General features: G+C 31.9%; 1 protein-coding gene across 3 annotated transcripts in view; it reads left to right on the forward strand.

The window, feature by feature from the left end:
* Positions 1 to 17455, forward strand: part of LOC129224387 (retinaldehyde-binding protein 1-like) — a 51744-nt gene that overhangs the window by 909 nt on the left and 33380 nt on the right. The window contains exon 2 of one of the 3 annotated variants that reach the window (XM_054858831.1): positions 1975 to 2080. The exons of 1 other annotated variant lie outside the window; for it this stretch is intronic. The gene's annotated coding sequence lies outside the window, so the exon portion shown is untranslated. Of the gene's footprint in view, positions 1 to 1974; positions 2081 to 16061; positions 16198 to 17455 lie in introns of those variants that run through there. One more of the 3 variants, XM_054858832.1, reaches the window with a different exon arrangement.

The following is a 17455-nucleotide window of genomic DNA, read 5'->3' on the forward strand; positions in this document are numbered from 1 at the left end:
CATCCAGCATTCATTTAAATTTTGAAGCCTTGAATTCAAATTATGTTTTCAGCAATCACGAATTGCAATAGGACCCTACTCGTTGATTTCCTGTTTCTACAAATGGAATGAAATGGAAATGGCTAAGAAAATTGCACCTGTCATGTTATGACTGTTGATTTTCTAGAATAGGTAATACGAGGTGTATCCATAAATAAAGAAACGGTGATTCGGATGCTGTAATAAAGATAAAGGTTCTATGGCCGACCTCCACCAATGCAACTTATCAAAAATACTATTTACAGCGTGTAACGTTATGTATTTCTATTTCTTATCAATCTTAAATGATGTAAATTAGTAATCTGGAAATTTTGTATTAGGATGAAGTTTTACTTTTTAAGTTCATTAATATCGGTGTTTTTTCCTTAAAAAAAGCGTAATTATACACAAAAAAAAACCTTTTTCCAAAGGTAAAGTCTGCTTGAGTCAGGCCCTGTAAAAAATATGAACACTATCAAACCACAGACGATTTGTAACTATGACGACAAAAATTTCACTCTCCTAACAAATATCAAAAACAACCGTCGTCATGGTAACCTGAAAAATTTGAGCAACATCAACTTTTGTCAGGTGAGGAAAATAAGCAATTCGCTCAACAAAAATTCACCTTATGTGTGTTTGAGAAATTATTCTTTAACATTCTGCGGATATATTTTTTTCTGTAGGAAGTAACAATTTGGGTTCAGTAAAGGGTTCACATAAATAAAGATTATAGTAGATACCAGGTGGAAGAAAGACCCAACGTTTCAATAAAATTGTCCTACTAATGTGATACAAATTATCTCTCCCTCCTGCATAAAACATCTAGAGCAGAAAACGGTTTATTAATGAGGGAGAATCCGTGACTGAAACTCAAATGAGGCAAGATTTCTCTCAAGGCTAGACGAATCTTTTCTTGAGGCATTAATTTCAGTCACTCTCGAATCTTCTCTCATGCATAATAAAAGTTATCTAAGAATCCGGAACATGTATACGAACTTTCGACTGTTTTCTTTGTGTCAAATAATTATATAGGAAAAATGATTGATCTTAGTTTTGATGCAAAAACCAAACATTATAACAAAAACTAGCTTAAAAAACAAAAATTTCTTACGTTATTGAAAAAAAAAATTAGTTTTTACACGTAACCGACACGAGAAAAATCGATACTGCATTTCACCATATATAATTAAAACCTGAGCGTATGTATCTATGTATGTACCTATGTATCTATTTAGTCATCTATGTATCTAAGTCCAAGTTTCTTCTCCTAAACGACAGTGAACTAACTGACCATCGAACTAGGTATCGATGGATTCGTAATCTTTCTGTCTTTATATTTGGCTATTTAACAAAATCCTTCGATAATAATTAGCGGAGATATCTGTTAAAAACTATTAATTGCGACACTTAAATTTCAACACGAAATCCCTATTTGAAGGCTTTCCTCCATTCAAATTATTATTCAGTGCTTCATCTCAAATTTCCGCAACAATGCTTTTATTAAAATCTATAGCGTGAAGAAAATCATTGAGATAAAAGATCTGTTGTCATTTATTTCTCGAATATGAACAAGTAAAATTCTTGTTTTTGTTTTAAAGGCTTTTCCTATAATCGGGGGATTTAAAATGTTTACTTTTTGGTTATTTCTCCGCAATCTGCCGCAAAATTTTACTGATTTTTTTTTGTTCAAGTCTGATTGTTGAACACGTGTCACTTGACATAACTTTTATTTTTGAGGTGGACCGTGCAAAGTCGGGCGACGTAGCTAGTTGTTTTCATAAATTTTGCTCTTATTCAGTTGAATACTCAAATGTAAGTGGCAAAATAGGTCATGTCTTTAAATAAATATTTTTGGGCCTTTTATGCATTGTTTGGTGCAAAATTTTTTGATTAAATTCACTTTTCCATGAATGTGTAAAAATGATTCATTCGAGATTTTTATTTTTCTTGTAGCATTTTAATAGCTTTTAAAAGCATAAATGACGTGAGAAAATAAGCGTAGATAAGTTGATCGACACTTCTTATCATTACTGGCCAACTGCCGTAGATAATTTTGCTGGTATGTATTTATTTATTAGTTTCATTATATTATCATTTTTAAAAGTATTAATCCCTTTATCATTAACTATTATTTATTATTATTGTTGCCGTTGCCGTTATTGATTTTGTTATTCACATTTAAGTGTAGATTTCATGATTTTTTAAAACAATTTTCTACGGTAAATAACTTAAGAAAAAATAATTCTTCATGCTGTATGTAGAGGTTGTTCAATTTTAAGAAACATATAACGTGTTTCGCTGAGTTTTGTAACTCGTGAATTCGTGAAATTTCAGGAAAACTGTGCCTTTGATGAAATTGCAAAACAGTTATCATTTATCAGCTTAAAAGTTCCATTTTTTCTACCATTTGGAACAAACAAGATATTTTTGGATGCATTTTAATGTTTCTAATGATTGTTCTTTAAAACAAAATCTGATGCAGACCCTGCATCCTACTATTTGTTAAAATTTAAAAAATTATAAAATAAACATAATTGCTTTAAAATTTCACTTCAGTAGTCTTTTAGATATCTCTTGAAAACAGTGAAGATTATAATTTTCTATTATTGAAACTTTAGAGAAGGATAAGAAAAAGATACATAGCCATTTATCATTATGCGTATAAAGGGTACCAATTCCATTAAATGTATAGCGTTTTGGACAGATTCTTTCTCTTATAAAAGTCTGATGACCATAGGGAACGGCACTTTCAAATAGGAATCAGATGTTTTTTGTTAGCGTATCAAATCGAAAAACATTGAAAAACTACCAGGACGTGTATAAAGAAAAGAAAACAAATATTTCCCCCAGTTTGTTGCGAACCAATTCAGAAAAGTCTTTTTCAGGGATTCATTTTTCAAAAATCGTCAATTTTAACGTTGATTCAATGGGTATTTCAGTAAATATCGCCAACAGCTCCAAACTAACAACAGATTCGAAATATCATTTATGTTGCCAAATTTGGCGATTCTTCCTTACTGTACAAAACTTAAAAAGTTAGCGAAATATGACGTTGAGCTTTACGGGTACTTTATGGCAAGAGACAAAAACCTATTGTAACGGAGACCTTAAAAAAATCAAAAAGTCGAAATTAAATACTTTTTATTAAACTTGATGATAACATTTTTTAATACTTAAGAACTTCTGCAGTGTATAACTGTATAATTGAGAAATTCTTCCTCTCAAAAGCACCATAATGTCTTGGCATAGTTTGACAGGTACATATTTATATTTCAAATCAAATTTTTCCACTTCCTTCAATTAAGCTGTCTAACGCCGATGGGGAAAGAACTCTTCTGCTGCTAAAATGCGATTGCCTGCTGACACATTTTTCATAGTATGATGCTACTTTACAAGACAAAAGGTCAACATTAATTATCAGTATCATCTTTTAGAATGTAACTGAGTTCCAAGTTTCTATCGTAGAATCATCAAGTCATTTCAGCTTGTATACTTTTACTTTCATTGAAATGTCAATGTCTTAATAGGAAACTTCTTCGTTAAATCAGGTCTCATCATTGAAATTTTCCTTTAATTTTTCTTCCGTATCTTTATTCGCAGAAAAGAAAGTTAAAACAGTGTACCTGTAGTTTTTTAATTTCCGTAATAGGATACGGACCTAAATCTTCAAAGCACCCGTCATATTAAGGATTTTAAGTCTCAAATGTAAAATCATTTTTACTTTGTAAGACAATAGCTCATTGGTGCCCACCTAGGGACGGTCAAGGCGCAGACTGCGCCATTGAAATTTTTAGGGGGGGGGGGGCGTGTGTTGAGGGCTATTTTTCACTTTGGGGCGGGGGCTCCTGCTTTAGAGCGGTCTTCACGGTTTTAGGGGGGTGCGACCTTGCACTTAGGGGGGCACCCCTGAATATCTTATGTTTATATGCTTATTTCTCTTTTCAATGTCAATAATTCATTGCGAATTTCAATTTTCTGATTCGCATTATTCCTCTTTTATGGTCTTCCTTTAAAAAAATATGTAAATAAATAATTAAGAAGACGAAAAAGAAGAAAAATACAGGACTTTAACAAAAACACACGCTTGTAATAAATAAATAAACTTTTATGTATTTTTTCTGAGCATGTTTCTTTACGATTGCCATGACTAGTGTTTTTTCTCACTTCTTCAAAAAAAAAAAAAAAATCCGATTATTCGTCTTTTAACGATTACAAAAGAACTGTTGAGCCTATAGACTTCCTTTTGCGTTTAAAGAAAAGCTAATTAAATATATTCTATTAGCATTATGATTAATTTTCTTGTAAAATAGTATATTGTGTCGATATTTGGCCGGAGGAGAGATCAAAGGATAAAATTTTTCTTTTTCGAAACAATGGCCAAATTTTTAAGGACGATATCTCAAAAAGTATTAGCTGTACAGTATGTCAATTTTAACTTGAATTGTTGAAAATTTAATTTACTTCAAAATCGCAAAACAGGTAGCATCAAAAATGCATAGCTTAGGGGTTATAAGTTGAGAACTAAAAAACATCCAAAAAGTTTGTTGTGTTTCATGCGAGCACAGGTTCTCCGAAACTGCAAACTTGGATTCCCACTACTCTAACTGTACCAACATTTTCTAACTGTATATACATTAGAAAATACGAACTACTTCGCGTTTTGCTATTTTAATATCTAATTTAACTGGTTAATAAGTTATTTAGATTTAAGTATCTTAATATACGAAGTTTTTGAAAGAATGTAAGATGACCTTTTATATAAACAAGAAGACCCTGAAAACGTTGTTACCGGAGCTACGACAGAATTGTGAGCAAGAACAAAACAGCTCGTTACGGCATCCAGTGCCAAGGACGGATACAAGGGAAAGGCGATGGGGGCGATCGCCTCTCCCTTGAAGGACCTTGCAACGGTATTTTTTCCGAATTGAGGCCTTAAGACAAAAGTGTAGGTATCTAGGATATGACGATAAGGAAAAAAATTGGGTTCGAATCTAACTCCCGGAAACTTTTTGACTTTGAAGTTTTAAAAAGTTAACTTTAGACGGTCTTTGGTGATATTAGTAGAAAGAGTTTGGACGGAATGGGTTCAGTGACCTTCATCCGGTAATTTTTAAAATTGAAGTTCCAATAAGATCAATTTTAGACGACTTTCGATGATGTTAGAGGGAAAAGGTTTTGAAACATCCCTCCGGAAATATTCCGAAATTAAATTTCTAAAATGCAACTTTAGAATGCCTCTATCAACGGGGAAAAAAAAAGAAATATGTTCGGGGATCGCCTTTGCTAAATGTCTATATTTCTAAATTTAAATGATGTGGCAATCCTTTTATACCTACGCTGAAAAGGTATAAATCAGATACTCTTAAAGTAAGAGGTAAGGTGAAAAAAAAATCGCCCCCACCTTGAAAAGTTTTTGGATCCGTCCTTGTACCAGTGCTGTAACAAGTTCTAGGTATTTTGCTTATAAATTAGGTGTAACATTTAAAAAATGAACACTGCAAAAAGATATATTCAGTAAATTAACAGCCCATTAGCCAGGGCTAAAGCAAAAATACGTGAAATACACCGCTAGCTCAGTCATTTCCAGCCGAGGACTGATTTCCAGCCGATTTCCAGCTGATTTCCAGCCGAGGTAATTTACTGAATATACCTTGCCTCGCGTTCAATCTTCGAGTTGAACCGAACCATTGCTTCGGTCACTCGTCTGGTCTGCTAATTCTATATTAGCTACCAGTTTGTTTCGCACTCTTGGCTTCCTTAAGAGGTTTTCCATCTCCAGCTCAGTCACTTTCCTATGCCGGGCTGATGAGTGCTAATAAGCACGAAACTGCAGTCCTCGGCTGGAAATGACTGAGCTGGCGGTGTATTTCACGTACTGCAAAAAGAGTATGAACTGACTTTCCCGGCATCAGTATAATCTTCTGTGATTCAATTATGATTCTACACATTTGAGAACAAAGGTTATCTTTCCAAAAGTCCCTATCAAAGATTTCATCTATCACTGCAAATGGAAAAGGAAACTATTGTCTCATTTTTGTACGAGTTAATAACCTTCAGAATACGAACCTTTATCCCTGAATCCATTTCGAAAGGAAATTGGAACAAAATGGCGTCAACCAGCTTTATGAGATGAGTCAGAAATGAACTCAGCACTCAAATGTCCGTATTAAAGGAAGAAATTATACTTTTCTTTTTCTTCCTTTAATACGAAGACCATTGTGCTCTTTATGCTTGTATTCAAACAAAAGTTGTGTGTTTGAGAAAGCTATTAGTGTCAATTTTCAGAAAAACATAAATATGTAAGACACAGATAAAATGTTGTTTGGATTTCCGGCCAATTGTACAAGCTTTGAAGTAAAAACGCTAGATTTTTGCCAATGTTAAGAAAGTCCGGGACATATTTTGAAAAAAAAATAATAAAATAAAATAAATAAAATAAACAGTTTAGAGTTCTGAAATTTTTTGTACTGATTCACCATCTATTTAAAAGCAAAATCATAACATAAATATTTAAAACAAATATATTTAAATTTGAATCGCTAAAACTCAAAATATTCTTGATCAATTTTCAAAATTGTTTCAATTAAATATGCACAAATATGTAAGCTTTAATTTTATTCGGCGATTTAGTTTTATGAATTCAATAAAATTCGAAAATATTTGAAGAAAAATTTCGAAAAATTCAAAGATACTTTTTTTTTTAAATCGTATTTTTTGCAATAAAAGTTTTTTTTTTTTTCAAATTTTCCAAATTCAAATTAAATTGTTTGAAAAAGACATATTCCAAATTTCAGTAGTTTATCTTTATCAGTTCTTGACTCATGAGAGTTAGAATACAATAAATCGGGAAAACTTGCATCATGGAGAAAAAACGCGTTTAAAGTAAGTTAAGTATAATATTAATTAAATGCATGCAACAAAAATAATTATTTCTTTCGTTCTAATTAAGATAGAAACAAGATTCAAACGTCCTTTTAAACAGAAAAAAACGGAGCAATTTTTCAAATAATAAAAAAACATTGCAAATTTCACAATTTTTGTGTCTTGGATCCCTTTAAAATAAATATATACTTAACTAATACTGATGTATAACATAATGTATGAACTATTATAATACTTTCACTAATACAACCATTCGGACAAAGCTATTTTTTGCAGTTTTCTTCCTAATTGGGGAATCAGGGACAAAGTGAAACAGTATGGAAAAGTGGAATAATAAACTATTGTCACAGTTCGAGGGCCACCCATCGAACAATTATTTTAATTTCTTGAACAAAATTTTTTATTAGAACCAAAAAAGAAATAGCTCTAAAGATTAAGGAAAATAATAATGTAACTCATTTTTAAAATTTGATATACGTATTGTAGTTATATTTTGTGGTTTATCAAAAATATTTTTTATTATTAGAAAATGATAAAGGTTATGCAATTAACATTTAAGTTTTAATTGAGATCTACTGATGTCCATTGCAGTACTTATGTAGTTAATGTTAGGCAAGTTTTGATCTTAAATGTTCAATACAATTTGTCAAGTGCACGCGGGACAAAGTGAAAAAGTTCATTTCGTTTACTTTATTCATTCATTTATTAAATCACTAACTCATTTATTCAATTATCAATTTATTTACATTCCCTCATTCATTTATTCATTTACATATTCATACATTCACTAATTTTCTGATTCATTTGATATTTTATTTGCTTATTTATTGCTCATCTATTTATTTGTTTGTTTATCATGTCATCATTTACTCATTTATTGGTTAACTAATTTATTTACTTGAGGAAAGCACATTTTAACTTTTAATTTAAAAGCACTTCAGTAGAGAATTATTTTGTTTTCTTTTTGACCCATGAAAAAAGAAAAAGTAAAAAATTTCTACGTTTTATTTATGAGTTTATTTATTTATTGAAAGTATTTACTACCGAAAAGGAAAAATATTTCAATACAAATTTTATCATAGAATGCATTGCTGTTTCGATATGTACTGATTTTTTTTTTTTTTTTTTGAAAAAATCCAATTTATTCAGTTTGAAAAAAAAGGAAAGGTGTCTCATTTCACTTTGACCCGTATTCCCCCACTTTATCAAAGATCTACTTAAACATACAAACACTAGCGACATCTGCACGGCTTTGCCCGTAGTAGAAAATCAAAAGGTCATTTGGTTCGCCTGTATATTTAAACTAAAATGGAAGATGAATTTCTCGCCAATTTGCTAAGTTAATTTGCTCGTCTACGTTATGGTAATTTGCTCTTTCACGTTGTGTTAATTTACTCGTCCATGTTGTGATAATTTGCTCTGTAAAATGTTCTTAAAATTGGAATATTAAAAGAAAAAAAATTGAATTTTCAAAAAATCGCTTCAAGGTACTCACTCCTATGCAAAGAACTAATTCTGTGCCAAATTTCATGAAAATCGATCGAACGGTCTAGGCACTATGCGCGTAACAGACCTCCAGACAAAGAGAGACACAGATATCCAAAGACGACTTACAGCTTTATTATTAGTAAAGATCACAAAAAAGACAGAAAGTAATTCAAATATGAATCTCTAACAATCCGCAAGACGTTGAAATAAAGAGCAGGATTGCGAAATTTTGCAATTACGTCTAATGCAAATTTCAAAATTAATGAAACTGGCATATTTTAATATTTCCGTTTGAATGAATCGGTCTGCATTTTACAAGTCCTTTGTTCTCTCTCTCTCTGATCCCGTATTCAAATTCTAGATCTACGCATTGTTTATATCGTTTGAAGTGTGTGAGAATCTTGAGTTTTCTTTGTTTAAAGCCATTAAATGTTACGAAGACAATGCTATGGAAAACAAAATTGATGTCACGTAGAGATTTATTACAGCATATCACATTTCTGACGATATAAGAATGTTGTCGTTCTACTATGCTTGACGCTCTTCTCTACACTGTAACAAATTTCGGAAACGTTTCTAGATATATCGGAAACGTTTCCGAAATAGTAGGAATCCTTAATCTAATAGCGAACTCCTCAATATTCAGAAAGCTTTTTGTTATTTCAAGATGTCTAGAAGCGGAAGTGATGACGCAACGCTTCGAAACCTATTTCATCCTTCCAACATAGGCGCCAATGAGTCGGAAATAACGAGAACTTCTTTTTTTTCTTATCTATGGTTGCTATTGTCAGCAACTGTTTAGCATTGGATTGCTTGTTATTTCATGTCTAGAGAGCAGTAAAATGTGTCGAAACTAATTTTACGCCTTTGCATTTTGGACTGCCCTTGATTTTTTAGACGATGTACGCAGCTATTAAGTTAGTTAATAACCATTTGCTTCTTTACAATTTCCAATGCGACCATAATTAGATATATATTGTGTGTTCAAGCGTGAATAGTTTCAACACCCGTGTTTATACTTAATGAAACGAAACCCTTTGGATTACTTATTCAGTTGTAATGGAGGTACTTAGATTTTCTTCCGCTCATGTTCACTAGTAAGTATTAATGAATATTTTAAAACATGTTGTTATATACATTTATATTTTTGTTGATTTGCATTTGATGAGGCTCCAATTGTAACTGTTTTCGGGTTTATCGCATTAATTTAAAGTTATCCTACATATCTATGTGCGCGGTGTACTATTTGTTGTAACTAACTGAAACTGATTAATTACGCAAAAGAAGTAAGATTTATATTTGAGAAGCAATCACAGAAAAGTTATTTCGAAATACTTGGATGTACATGCATTTTGGTTCAAAAAGAAAAAAAAATCAATTGTTTAATTCATTAGAAATATGGTAATGCAAATATTTTTTAGTATTGTAATATGCTTCACAAAAAATGTGCCGGTATAATTTATTTTTTTTATTATAATTTATTCATTCATTTAAAAATATTTATACCATTAGAAAATGACCATGTTATCTATTAGTAAGAACATAGTTATGAAATTAATTCATCTGCTTATTCATTTTGTTAAATGTGGTTAACAATAAAAAAATTCCTTGACATTAGTTCCGAAAATAACATTTCCTTCGTGGATATACTAGTTTAATGTAGGACAGTCAGGAGGAATGAGTCAGTGGCAAAAATGGAACAGCTGCATTTACATGCTGAAATAAAAAGTAATATTATTTCATGTCATCGTTTTAAAAGTGATCAGTTTTTAAATACTATGTTACTAATATGCAATGCACATATGGTGAGAAGACGAGGGTCGTTCACCACGCAGACTGTGCCATTGACATTTTCAAGGGGTTGCTTTTTTTAAGGTGGGGGGCGCTTTATATCATTTTATGGGTGCACCATCACTCTTACGGTGTGGGGGGGGGAACTCTCGTATATATGAAATGGAATAATCATGTAATAGAGTTCAATGTTTTAATAAATAAAATATATAATGCATTTTGCGCACACTCTAAATCAGTAACCTATTTTGATTAAGTATCTATATTTGTGATAAACTGGAAAAGGGCAAGAACAGAGGAATAAACCCGAATGGTTCCAGCAGGGGGACTTTGGTGTCATATTTAAATTCATCAATTTCTCTGTTGGTACTTTTCGGTACACTTTGTTCGTCAAAGAAATTGACTTGACGTGAACGAATTTCGGAACGCAAAGTGTAGGTAAGTTCTGTCAAATTTTATCCGAAAATAAAAGCTATCAAGTTTGATACAAGATATGTTTTTAAGTTCTGCATTAAAAATACAATATGTTGATAATTTTGTCTTGAAAAAATTGAGAGAAAAACTAAAGTTTAATATTGTTTAACAAACAATCCCACTTTTGAGAAAGTACTCCCCTTCCCTCCCCCGATGATTTTGTGATTATGAATGAAACTACTATATTATTTCATAAATTTTCAAAAATTTATAACTGTGCATATGTTATGCTGTTAACCGTGCTATTTGTCATTAGAAATTCAGAAAAAAAATCCACGAATGATTCTAAAATTGCTTGTTTCATTGCTCTTAGATATGAAAGAATTGAAACTGATATGGCATGCAATACTATTAAAAAAGAATTATTTTTTAGAAAAAATCACGGAAAAAGGATTCCGAAATTCTCAGAAACGTTTTTGAAAATTGTTTGGAGAATTCCGAAATACTCGGAAACGTTTTCGAAACTTTCATGAACCACAGCTGCACAGAATACTCAGAAACATTTCTAGAAATTACGGAAAGAGGATTACGAAATACTCAGAAACGTTTCTGAAAATTACAGAAAGAGGATTCCAAAATACTCAGAAACATTTCTGGAGATTATAGAAAGAGGATTCCGAAATACTCAGACACGTTTCTGGACATTACAGAAAGAGGATTCCGAAATACTCAGACACGTTTCCGGACATGATAGAAAGAGAATTCCGAAATACTCAGAAACGTTTTTGAAAATTTCATGAACCGCAGCTGCACGATATACTCAGAAACGTTTCCGAATTTTTTTTACAGTGTAAGAAGCCGTGATAAGTATGAATAAATATTTTTTAGTTGATTTATTACACTTTTTGCTGTTTCATTCCTTTATGTGGTGAATTTATGGTCAATCTATTTGCAGAAGTGAAACGGTTTTAGGCATATTAAGTGAAATCCCGTTACAACGAACTTCAAGGGACCGTAAATTTTGTTCGTTTTAACGGGATTTTCATTGTTATGGAATTCAAGCAATGTTATGGAAATTGAATCTAAACTGAAAATTTCTTTCGTTGAAACGGATATTTCATTGTATTGGTGGTCGTTGTAACTTGATTTCACTGTACAGTGAAATACCGTTATAACGAACTTCAAGGGACAGCAAATTTTGTTCATTGTAACGGGAATTTCATTGTTATGGATTTCAAGTAATATTATGGAAATTAAATCGGAATTGAAAATTTATTTCGCTGAAACGGATATTTTGTTGTATTGGCATTCGTTGTAATGAGGTTTTACTGTATTTACTTTACTGTATTTCAGTTTTCATTTTTAAGTTTCATTAGTAAAGTTTCAATTTCCGTATTTGCAACTCCAACAAACTATAGGGGCACTGCAGCCACCGCCTAATGGCGGATGAAAAAGGTAAAACAAACGCACGCCGTAGCGTAGAAAATGCAAATAAGCCTAGTAATTTTTGTTTGTATGCATGACTTTTTTGTTTTATTCTTTTTAAATCAATTTTCAAAGTCTTGTGGATATTCTGGCACATGTAAAAAGAAATGAGAATTCAAGAAGCATTACTAAACATTAGATAATAATACAAATTTCGTAGTTCGTAGTTGTAAGCAGCCATTTCCACGATGTTGAATTCGAAATTTATCAATTCTTGATGAAACTACATTTTTATTGTAGCCATATGAACACTTTTAATATTTCATGTAAATAAACCTTTGTTTATCAGTGTTATCAAAAGAGGAAGATGGAAGTTCTTTGTTTTGTTTGGCTAGCGCTAATTGTTTTACATTCGGTTTTGTATGTTTCTAATTTCTGAATTATGATTTAATTCTGTTATGCATCATCAATAAAATTCTCACGGATACATGGCGGTAGTTTTCTTTTTAATTGATCTTCTATTACTTCTTTAAACTTATCGAATTCTGTTATTTTCCTACCATTTTAATCCACACATGATAAAAAATAAAAATGGTTTACAACTGACACGTAAAATCTCGCCAAGTGTTCTTTGCTTGCACAATACTAAACTATAACCCTAATTTATAATCGCACTATTTTGGCGATGAAAATTCTCAGCGTTAAACATTTTTCATTGCGTTCTACGATAATATATTCAGGAAAATATTTTGCATACTATCCTTCTTTTGAGCTTAAGATTAAAAATCCAGAGTTTTCTTGTGTTTAGAATTTCACGCCATTTACTAGTCAACTCACATTTTAGAGGGAAATAATAAAGACTAACATTATTTTAAGAAGCTCGAGAATATCATTAAGGGACAATCCAAGACACATCGAATGCGTTAAATACTCATAACAAACTGCCTATGTTTACGTCAACAGACACACATGGAACGTAATGTTTTAGTTTTTTCGGCAGCTTTGTAAATCACGGCAAGGTAGCGTATTCGAGAGCTGGAGTTGCGAATTTTCTGTAAAAATAACGACGATCACAAAGATGCAAACAAAGTTAGAATTCATACCTAAGGCTGAAATGGAGCAAAAGAAAATTTAAGAAAAATTAAAATTTCTACTAAACCCTTGGTATTTTAGAGCGGATAAAGTGTTTCCAATTGTTTCTTTATGAGTTGCACGTTCTGAAAGTGAGCGAACTTAGTCAGATTTTTAAATTCCAAAGAGTTGTATGCAATGTTTAATGTTATTTTTGGTAATGTACTTTTTTTTTTTTTTTTGGTGACAGTGGCAAACCCAAACTAAAATATTTTAGTGTCCGACGAGCGAGTGAAGCGATCTTTTTGCGAAGTGATTTGATGGAAATTGCGTAAGTAGTTCTAGTAACTGATGAATGGGAACGAGCAGGGAGCCCTCAGTTACTGTATGAGAATTTAGGAACAGTATGGAGCTGAGTTCACAAATAATATTACGCTTTGAAGGGGAGGGGGTGAAAATGTAACATTTTGTGACAAGGGGGAGGTAGGGGAAACAGAAGTGTGATATCATACATTTTTTCTTTCTAAGAATATAATTATGAAAAACAGCGTGACATTTGACATAAGGAGGGGGAGTGGGTAAAGTGAAATGTTCTATACTTTTGTGGTAAAAAAGGAAGCGATGGGGCAAAAATATTGAAAAAAGTGTGACATCATTTGTGTGTGTGGTTAGCCCCTATAGAAAAATCTATTTTCAGTGTTAAAATGTTCCCAATGTAAAGTATATCTTTGGCCAAGCGCAATTTTTTTTCCCATTCCATGACTTTTTTTTTTTTTTTTTGAGTTAATAAAATAATTAGAGGACTTTGTGCTCTTAAATAAGAGTTGACAAGTTAAGGACAAGATGACAAGCTAATAATAAGCTCTATAAAGTTGCTATGGCGACATTTTTGCGTCAACCTTTACTTAAGAATGCAATATGTAGACGTTCAATACTTTGAACTCAAGATGAAACCTTCGATAGTGTAACTGATTGAGGAGTAAGACAGAAAAGGAAGGTCAATGCCTCTGAGATATTAAAAGTCGAGATATCAAGTTGCTGCAGCCGAATACGTCGCCCATTCAGCACTTCACTTTAGAGTGCATTTGTTGTTTAGGCCTAAAAATCAAAACATAAGAGTCAATGACCAGAAAAGATATCCAAATGAAAAGTATTTATAAGTCTTTTGAAGAACTTTAACCGTTTTGTGCAAGAACGGCGGAGGGGGGGGGGTGCATGTAGATACCCAAACTGCTGTTGGTGCTGGGGTAAAAAGTACTAATACAAACATAATATCAGGCCCGACATTTCGAATTTTTTCTGGGGCGGGGGGTGGGCAAAGGGTGTGTACTCAATGTAAATTATACTAAAAAAAAAAAAACACGCCCACTTACATGTTAAATGATGTTCCTAAGCTGGGGGGGGGGAGTTGATTCCCCTAAATTACGGGACAGCATAATATCTTAGTCGAAGAAGTCCTTTTTGGAAAGTTCTTCAAATTTTCAAACATTAAATGCTAGAAAAAAGTAGTTATGTGCAACAAAGGACTAGGTTGTAAAACTTCCATTTTTAATATATATTATTCACATTTGTTCTATTTAATTTCTTTGATGCATAATAAACATAATTAAAGATTTAAAAAAATCACGTTAGTCATTGTTAGCTAGTTTTAAAAATTCTTTATGCAAACCAAATTTTTAGAATAAACTTTCGAAATTTATGTCAAAGATATCTAAACTTCGGTGCATAATGCATGAGTAAGTTTATACAGGACGCGATCTCAACATTTGAAATGAAAGATCACATTAACTTTTTTTCTTTTTCATATAATTTATATTCTTTCGTCAAAATGTCACATGTAAATGAATTTGTAATCCTTACAGGTTTTCTGAAGTTTCTTTTTTTTTTTAAATTGTTTACTTATATACGTTTGCAAAGAATCAACGTTCCAAACATACTGACTTCACATGCATTCCATGTAAAAAAAAAATACATTTAAATAAAATAAAGTTTTACCTCATCGCTTCCTAAACCGCATTTTAAAAAATATTGTTTTACAGGGGAGAGCATTCGGAACACGTTACAGAGAAGAGCAGTAACAGACTGTTTACCTTTTGCTCTCGGGCAGAATTTTGTCCAAATGTAGAATCAGCAACATGACACTTTTTTTGCCATTACTGTTCAATTTACTGTTTCATTAGCACATTGTTCATTTTGAGTTTGTGTGTTGGTAGGAATAACTCAAAATAAAATGATATGCAAATCGAACAGTAAATTAAATAGTTATGGCAAAAAAAGTGTCATGTTGAAAACTCTACATTTGGACAAAAAACTGAAAAGTGGCCTTCTCGTCAAAAAAAAAAAATGTTATTGTTATTTAAACCACGCAATTTAGCTTACACTTGCCGACTCCAAAGACACCCCGAACTTAAATTTTTGGGAGTGCTGAAATTTTCTATTTTCCGAGTGGAAATCCAACTTTCGCCGAATGATGATAATTTTAGCCGAATGGTGATGATATTGCCGAATCTTCAAACAAAATTTGCCGAATAATGAAAATTTTGGGAGGACACAGTGACCTCCAATAGGAGCGCACGTGACTGAACCTCTTAGTTTTTTGTGCCCCAAGTAGTTTTGCGTCCAGGATCCCGCATCTATAACTCAGTCCCTATTTGAATGTATTAACAAAATAATGCTATGTCTTTTCATGTTTTCAAGCCAAAAAAGAAGAAATAGTATGTAATATTGTACGCTAATACTTTATCAATTCAATAAATAGATAAATCGATCATACCAGAATGATAACAAATACATAATACTGATAAAAGGTCGAGTATTTCGTTTCATGCATTTTTGTTAATATTTTGATATCACTAAAGGATAAATAAAAGCAAAAACCGAAGAGCATTGAAAGAGGACTCTACAATGGATCTCGATAACTGATTACGTTTTCACAGTACGGTTTCTTACATCCGTTTCTGACCTTGGAAGAATTTATAAATGTGTCGGTTTCTGTAATTAGAAACGCTTACTAGAAATCGGAGGAACCAGTCTTGGGAGTCCCTACTCTCAAGACGTTTTTCATGAATTTGTTTCTCACATAACAAATTGGATTGCTCAATTTCGGTAAAGACATTTTTTTCTTTCAAGTTTTTGCAATTCCTTTGTAAGCTATATGTGAATGAAAATCAACAACGTTTTATCGCACAAAACTAGCAGATTAGTGCATACACGTGTTTCGAGGTTCGTTGAACTTCTTTTTCAGTGCAAAATAGGGAACTTTTGGATGTAAAGACATCTAGTAAATACATCCAAATGTTCACTATTTTGTATTGAAAAAGCGGTTCCCCCAAAACACGTGCATGCAGTAATTTATTAATTTTGGGCGCTAAAACGTTGTTAATTTCTTATTATTTCCCTGCGCAAAGTTTATTTCTTGTTTGTTTAACTGTTAAAATTCAATTATATAAATGATATAATGTCAATCAACCAGTTTTGCATGCCTCTCCGAGTGTCCAAATTTCAATATCATGTTTCTTTTAAACTCTTCAATTATTTTCATCCATCTTTGAAGTAGTTGTTAGGGGCTACATCCCATCTGAAATTGTTCTCCTTCTTACAGGAGATAGGGTTTTGTCTTCAACATAACATTCGTCCTCATGTCCTTGTTTTCGCCTCATCCTTCTTAACGATATTTGTTTTTTATGATACACAAAATTACTCTTCACTTTATTCCTTTAGTTTCTTCTTCAAAATATCAATCTTCGTTCATGTGTTTATTTCTGCTAAGCTTTTCAAACTCTAAATTTTATCTCTTTTGCTCCTTATTGCTTTGCAACTAGTTTTCTTTTTAACAATCGTTTAGCGCAGTGTAGTCTATTGAGGCTCTTGCGCCAAAAAAAAAAAAAAAAAGAAAAAGAAACAATCGAACCCACCAACACAGAAATGATAACTTCATGCGTAGAACTAGAAAACAATAAATTAAAGATGTCCACCTTCTTTACCAGTGAACGAGGCAGTTGTTGAACCTCAGACGTAAACTAACACTCGTTCAACTTAGTTCACTTAACGTCTGGTTATTGAATATCCCAAAAAACGTGAAAAAAAAAAAGACATCATGGCCGAGCTAATCTTATATTAGTTATCAAACAGGAAAATTTTTACTTTGTAAAAAATTAATGTTACAGATTATGAATCTACTTCTTATCAGTAACTATTAACGTTTTGTGTTTAACTATTTCCATTAAACTTAATCTCATTTACGTAACGTTTTTTTTTTCTTGAGGATTCCGATGATATTCTATTGATAAAAACTTTTTAATCACTAGATTATCCAAAGAAAAAGTATTTATCGTTATCTTCTACACACTTGTTTAGTCAAATA

Source organism: Uloborus diversus, chromosome 6, assembly GCF_026930045.1.
Source record: "Uloborus diversus isolate 005 chromosome 6, Udiv.v.3.1, whole genome shotgun sequence".
Taxonomy (NCBI): Eukaryota; Metazoa; Arthropoda; class Arachnida; order Araneae; family Uloboridae; genus Uloborus; species Uloborus diversus.